Genomic DNA, 7,658 nt, shown 5'->3' on the forward strand with positions numbered 1-7,658 from the left:
GAACATTCTATGATCACGTGATTCTATCGGCAATCCGTTTGGTTTCCTTATTGCCGGACTCTACATGTATATAGCTGACCCTAAGATGGGGACATCCCTTTCCCCCGGCTTTAATCACAACTAGGTTATCGGAGCATCTTGCATGAGCACGTGTGTCCCCTGACACTGTCCAAGCGTATCCACACGGTCCCCACCATGACGACCTGTCATATCCGTACATACCCGATCCTGATCTGACTCCCGGACCCCCATCGTCACCACCTCCCGAGTCCTACCCTACCGCTGTCTGTTCCGATATTCACCTTCGGACCTGACACCACACCTCCTCTCACCCCTCATGCCACCTCCACCCTTCCATCCTTCTCCTACCCTATCTCCGTCCACTCTGATACTCACCTTGGACCGAACACCTCTCCTCTTGCCACCCTCCTCCTGCTCCTCCTCTCACTGCTCCTACTCCTCCTCATGACACCTCCACCCTTCTGTCACCCTCCTACCCTTCTCCCATCCACTCCGATACTCATCTTCGGACCTAACACCTTCCCTCTCCTCCACTCCTCTCCCCTTTCTTCTCTCCTCTCTCTTCCCTCTGACCCTCTTCTGCTGACCCTCCACCAAGTTACAACCTTCCACTGCTGTCCCATACCCTGTACTCGGACACCGCTCATACCTTCGCTCTGAGACTCCGTCATAGTTCCTACCTCGGACTTTGACTCCACCTCGGCTCTAGTCCATTGCATTGGTGACCTCATACTACATAAACACCATTGCCAATATTCCTCGGACTTTCAACCCTGCCTCCATAACCTCCGTAAGCTCCGCAACCTCTGAGCTCCATGGATCATCTTCAGCACTTTCGCCGCTTGTAATGTATCTTTCATGTTTCTGTCAGGGACGCGTCCGGGGTCGAGAGGGCCTGGGGGTAATATCCAGCACTGAGGCCGTCACGGGGTGTGGAGCGGGCGTGTGTACTGGCGGGCCCGATCCGGGACAGTGGTCCCTGGCCACTCAGACTGAAGTGGAGAATGTGTTATTATTATTAAAGGGGAAAACTATACTACTTACCTGAAGTGGAGAATGTGAGAAGAAGGTTACTTCTTCGGTTCCCACTTCAGGTACATTTATGTACATGCGGCTTGAGTCACATGACAGGTGCCACGTCATCCTCGGAGGCAGCCGCAGGCATCCGGGTGTCCCTGTGGGGGATCCCGAGAGCGTCCGCTACATGCGCGTGTGCTGGGCACAGCGGGAAGCCGTCCGGGGTGTGTGGGCCGGACGGGTCAATAGTACATCGATACAAAGGAAGGTGGTCTGTGTAGATAGAAAGAAATAAACAGGAAGAGGAAGATGAGAAGAATGGAATAAAGAAAGGGGAAAGAAGAGGGAAAAGAAAGGGGAGGAGAGGGAGGAAGGAGGGGGATAGACAGCGGGGAGCGGGTGTGGTGTGGCCGGGTGGGCCTGGGTGGGCCTGGGTCAGGCGGGTGTGCCCTGACAGTTTCCCCCTCATCCCTATTTGGACTGCTGCTTCTTCCCATTCTAGCCAGTTAGTCATCATCCCCACTTCACCTCACCCTCCTGCCCCTCTGGGCTTCGCCCTCCTTACCTCCTTTTGAATGTACCACAGGTTCTGCCCTATTGTCAAAAACCCGGGTCGTAGGGGGTACAGTAAATGCGTGAGTCCGAATGCAGGCGGGGCTCAACTAGAGGGGGAATCCGAGAGCCCCGGTGGTGGACCGAAGCTTCTCCAGGAAGCCTGGTTCTGCTGGATGGTACAAGAGGCTCTAAGAGGGATGCGGCCTCAGCGACTCGGAGGGAGTGCTGTGCCTCCATTACGTCTCAGTTAGTCCTTGTATTTCTTATGTCTGAGGTATCTTGTAGAACAGAATGGGATTCACTCAGAGGGACTTTGGGTAGCATATTAGTCGAGATTAGAACTGAGGAGTTACAGGTTCTAATCTACAGGTATTTATAAAGGGGAGTGGAAAGGACTTAGTCAAAGTCCGAATGACAATGGGACGACACTGAAAGGTGCCGAATGATACCGAGAGGTACCGAAAGGTGCTGAACAATATCTTTAACAGGGAACCGAGGTGTCGGACCATAGAGGGCGGAGTAAGAGGCCGGAAAATGAATGGGAACGAGAAATGGGTAAGGGGGGGGGGGTTAGCCGACTGAATGGTAAGAAGAAGATAGTCGTGCTAAGAGTGGAGGGTGACTAATAAGTGATGACATGAGTGAGATCACCGAAGGATGTGGGTAACTCCGAAAGCGGAGTTGCGTATCCAAAGGATGTTGGGTGACTCAAATAAATGAAATGGGTGGAGAAATGGTTTAAGGGTGTGTCACGGGATGTCGGAGGTCTGTCAGGATATCGGAGCAAATCCGGAGTCTCCGAATGTTCCGACTCAGGACCGAGCTTCCGGGATGGGAGTGGCCAAGGTTCGGTGTGCTGCAACCAGACCGGAGCTGAGACAGTCAGGAGGGGAGGTGACTTGGGGAGTGGGAAGGTGTGGTGTAGGGGATGGTGAAGTTGTTAGGAAGGTGTGATGTGGTGGGAGTGCGCGGGGTCGGGATTCCGGGATATGACAGTATCCCCTTCTTAGGACTGAACCCTTGAAGGACATGTGGCCAGATCCAGCTAAAATACGGAGAAATCCGAGTCTATTTTTCTTGGCTCCCACATTAAAATGCGCCAGAAAGAACAGGTCACGGCCTCTTTCGCAACCACAACATCATGTCAAACTACAGCCAAGTCTTGGACTGGTCGGACGATTCGGGGGACAACAATCGTTTGGCGGTCGTCAAGTTGATGGAGCGTCATCGTCGTCGAGCAGCTGCGAAGGCTGCTGAGGAATGGGAACAGGAGGAGGCTGAGGAGGCCAGAAGGGCTGCTGAAGCAAAGAAAAAGAGGAGGAGAGAGGAGGCAGCGGCAAGGAAGGTGGGTAGTAACGGTAGTCTGTCATCTGTTTGGTGGAAAAATGCTGACTGATTTTTTTTTTTTGATTAGCATAAATCTATTGTGATGTCGATGCCATTGACCAGTGATTGGCCCCCTGCATGTGCCAGGTGCCTCAAGCGCCACATCGAGTGCGTGCCAGGCAAGGAGGGGCTGGGCAAGTCATCATGTGTGGGTTGTTGTGACGCCAAGGTACGATGCGAACGGTGAAGGAGAGAACGAAGGAAGGTCAGTTGGGAGGTTCAAACGAGACCACCACCAAGCTGTTCCCTGGTTCTTTAGTTAGGATGGGGAAGTGTACTAGTGTTATTTATTGTTATTTATTGTAAATATAGTACCAATCCGAGTGTTTTGGCTAATTCTATTTTTATGGGTTAGTTTTAAAGTTACTGGGAAGTGACTTACAGATAAACCGAGCCCTGCGGAGCTGTTTCTTTATTGAAATTTCTTAATTTGTCCAGTGTAATTCTGTGTAGCGTTGTTTTAATTTGGAATTTAACATGAATTTAATCTTCTACTTAGTGAAGTTTCAAAGATCCTATTCAGTTAATGGATTTGGATTGTGTCTGGAGTGTCCCTTGGGTTTGTTTTATTTTTGTCTTATTTTATTGCTTGTTTTAACAGTAGCAAGATAACTGTTTTGTGTTTACACTTTGAAATCTGGAGTGTTAACCAGCTCTCCTGTTGAAATATTTACTTAATATTTCTCTCCTTAATTGCTGCCTTTTACTACAGTGGCAATCTTAACTGTATATCACTTTTTCGCGCTGGAGTGACAACCAGAAATGCTTGAGGAAAATAATACTCTATTTTCTTACTTCTCTAAGGGGGCGAAAAGTCACAGAAAGGGTCTCCCTTTTATACTCCTTGGGTCACCTTCCTTTTTCACGCTCTACCTTCTATTTACAGGATTTATTTACAGTGTATTTTTCTCAAACTGAATAAAAAATGAAATTTTCACGCTATAGTTCTACTGCGCTGAACTGCGGTTCTACTGCAGTCAGACTGCACCTAGAATCCTTATTGTCCTCCCTCGCCTAAGCTATTTTAATGGTTAATTAGAACTTGGCTGTGCTGCATTTGTTGCAGTTACCTATTTCAAATTCCCTATATATACCATTAAATTTGCTATGACTCGATGATTCTGAATTCAAACTTCGTATTACTATGCATACGGCTGTGCTGAGACCTTCAGCTGATTTATTCCATTTTTATTTAGTGACATTTAGTTAAAATGAGACTGAAATGGTAAATGAGTGAATTATTCAGGTTTAAAACTGAAAGAAAAAGTTGCTAGTAGTCAAGAATTACTCAAACGAATGTGTTATAGCTCTCCACCTCATTAGAATATCGTTCCCTAAAATTCCCGCCATGGTCCGTCGTAGTTTAGTGGTTTTCGTGAATTTCGTTCATATTCCCCGATTCCCCTTTGTATTATCACATCCTAATCCTCCATATGTATTGTTCGTTGTTATTGTAGGTCGTCCTTGAAGATATCATATTTTTATGTATTTTATTTAGGACTCTGGACCTCTTGAAGCTGTTTTCCCGTGCATTTTCAGGTTTCTAACTTCATGTCCTTGTATCTCATTCATTTCTGGATGTTTTCTCACGTTCTTGGTATCATAAATTTTCATTTATTCCCACCTTTCCAATGGTACTAAGGTTGTGTCCTATTTCCTGGTATTCATTGAGTTAGCAAAAGTTTGCACGCACATTTGGTAATCATGTGCATCGTTCCCATAGTCGTTCGTATGCGGGCGCCATTTCCATTTAATTGTTCGGGATTTATGATATGCGCGGGTGTTTATTTCTTTCATATGGGCTTCTGTGATTTATTTCAGATTTTTCCCTCATGATCTAAGGTTGTTTTGCACTTTCCATGCTTTGTTTTGACCGGGCTCTTCCTTATTTGGACGGAAATTGGTCTTCGCGATCTGCTGAAGTGCAGATCTCGGTTCCGATGGCCGGTTCCCTGCGCATCGCCACCCTCACGTGTCATTACACATGATGCAGATTTCTATATTCCCGTCATGGGTATAACTTCACAACGGCTGGACCGTTTGGGCTGAAAATTTGCATAACTATAGTTCCCCATTTTTCATAATTTCCGTGTAAATTTCGTTGTATGTTTTAATTATGGATCCTACGCAAACATCGTCTTTTCCCTGAGCTCGGACTTTTGATGTCGCTATTCCCGTTATTGGATATCACATTAATGCATGATCCTTTTATTATGAAAATTTGGGAGGATTAAGATTAGATCCCTTCCTTTCTAATGGGCTATTAAGCTTGTCCCGGTCGTTACTGGTTAATCTTCGCACTTGCCTTTTAGACGTTGTCCTCATTTTGCAGGAGTTTTAGTCATATCTCCGTCGTTTATGGGTAGTTTCCCCTGTAATTACTTTCATTGGGTCCGTTTGGGGGACATCTACATTTCCTATTATAGACACGACTTTGAATTTTGCATTAATTCCTGAGGAATCCTTGTTCCGTGGTACTTCCATCCTTGGCTATGTGTGCGGACATGGGAAAGTAGTTTCCGTGGAGGTTCTCTGATTGTTTTTATAGTCAAATCTTGGTCGATTGTCCTAATTCTTGGTTTAATATTTGCTATAAATTCCCCCGAGAATTCCGTCTCGTTGATGGTAAGCTTGAAGTATTTTTGCTATTTTTCTTTCTTTCGATTTATCACGTATAGTCATAATAATTCATAAAAATTCGTTAAAATTCATTAAAATTCAGGTCCTTCTATTTTCTCATATCTACTTGTCGTATGAGGTTTTGTGATTTATCTGGCATATTTCCATAATGGGTTTCCATAGTGTGACTGTTATTTCTCCTACAACGGGTGCCTCAATGTGCCGAGGTCGCGTTGACCTATCGCCCTGAGAAGAGAGTGAGGGTGGAGGAGGAGGTGGAGGTGGAGTCGCTGCAGATGGAGGCTATCCGTCAGCAGACGGCTCTGATGAGGGATGGCATGGGGTGGCTTGCTGTGATCAGCGAGCAGCTCCGGGTCCATAACACCATGATGGGCAGCGCCTTGGCCAGCAGGTCGAGGAGGGGGTCCAGCAACTCGGCTGTCGACAAGGCAGTTATGGGGGATGAGGAGCCTGAAGTGGGTGGGAGGCAGGCTATGGTGCCTGAGAAGGAGGTTGGGGATGAGGAGCCGGAGGAGGTGGACTGTACTTCTTACGATTGTGTCAGAGACCAGACTTGAGACGAAGGAATGTCTCCGTAACGGAGGGCTTTGGCCTCAGCGACTTCTGCCAAGAGCGCTGTGCCTAGTGACACGTCTGTGCCCTAACTTACTGACTGGCACTTAGAACCTAGGGGGGTAACTCTAGTTGATTTATCTGCTGGGGCGTAACCTATGTACAAGTGGTGTATATATATGGTTACAGCGGAGACGGTTCCGCAATTGGCGGAGCCGAACGGAGCGGAGCTAACGGGGTTAAGACATTAGCCGACTGAATATTACCGACGAGTCGGTTTGCAGGGTTAGCGGAAAGGCAGGCGTTAACCCAGAAACGGAAAGGAGGGATAGCCCCGAAGGTAGGCTCTGCAGGGCAGGCGAGTGTATTGCCCAGCGGAGGCGGGAGTGCGCTAGCGGACGTCGGAGCTGTCCGGAAGTCTTCGGGGCTCCGTACTTAGGGAGGCGTAGGTAATAAATTGAAATGAGGGGGTGGTGACCATCGAGGGGTACCGAGAGGTTTGCAGAATACGGGGGCTCCGAGGTTGGTGAGGGGGGAGCGGAGTTAGAACGGAGGGATCGGCGAGACCGGAAGTCGATGGCCGGGGATGGATATGACAGATTGTTTCAATGCGGCCAATGGCTCGCCCAGTACTGCCAACGCTTCGTCTGTAAAATCTTAACTACTCCGTTGTACATCATTCATCCCTCTCTTTCTTTTTTTTTGATTTAACGAATGACATCCCCCCCCCTTTGTACTGTGCAACTTTAGTGTGACCTAAGAATCAGGTAGTAAGGTGGGAGGTGTCCCTAACTGGTCCTGAGAGGTAAAAAATTAGAGAAGAACGGGGACTGTTGTCAACGGGACCCCTAGCATAAGACCTTGGAAGTGATCATGAATGCCGATATGAACAACCGGTGTCCAGGGAATCCTTAGGAGGCTGGGAAATGAGCCTTGAGGGTAAGAGTAGGGAAAGTGGGAAATATGGAGGATTCGGGGATACTGAGTGGGGTTGGTGTGTAACCAGTGATTCCGGGAATTCCGGAGTGATGATACTGGGAAGGGTCCGGAAGACCTTTCAAAGTATCCGAAGGAACGGGAGTGAGGGGTTCCTCTGTAACCCAGCAATCTCCGAAATGAAGAAAACCTAAGTTTGGAGGGTCCTTTCACTAAGATTGGTGTGATGTTTGTGCGGTTCCGAAGTCTATCCCGGGGTCACCGAAAAAGGGGTGTGACTATTATGGGACGACGAGAGCAGAGTGAGTCTTGGTGGGACTGGTACCGGAAGTCCTTAATGAGCGAACGGCGGGTGTATCCCCTTCTTAGGGTGGATGTCCCAGTGTTCATCCTTCATGTGGGCATGGTACCTGGTTCCTAAGACTAGGAGGGTCTTGGAAGGAAGGATCACAACTCTGATCAACGGGTATCCAATGACTAGGGTTGGGGGAAATCGAAGGATAGTTGGTTTATTATTTTTTTATATATATAGGAGGTCCGGAAGTAACCGT

Source organism: Cantharellus anzutake (assembly GCF_015039405.1).
Source record: "Cantharellus anzutake strain C23 chromosome Unknown EI90scaffold_13, whole genome shotgun sequence".
In the NCBI taxonomy this organism is placed as follows: Eukaryota; Fungi; Basidiomycota; class Agaricomycetes; order Cantharellales; family Hydnaceae; genus Cantharellus; species Cantharellus anzutake.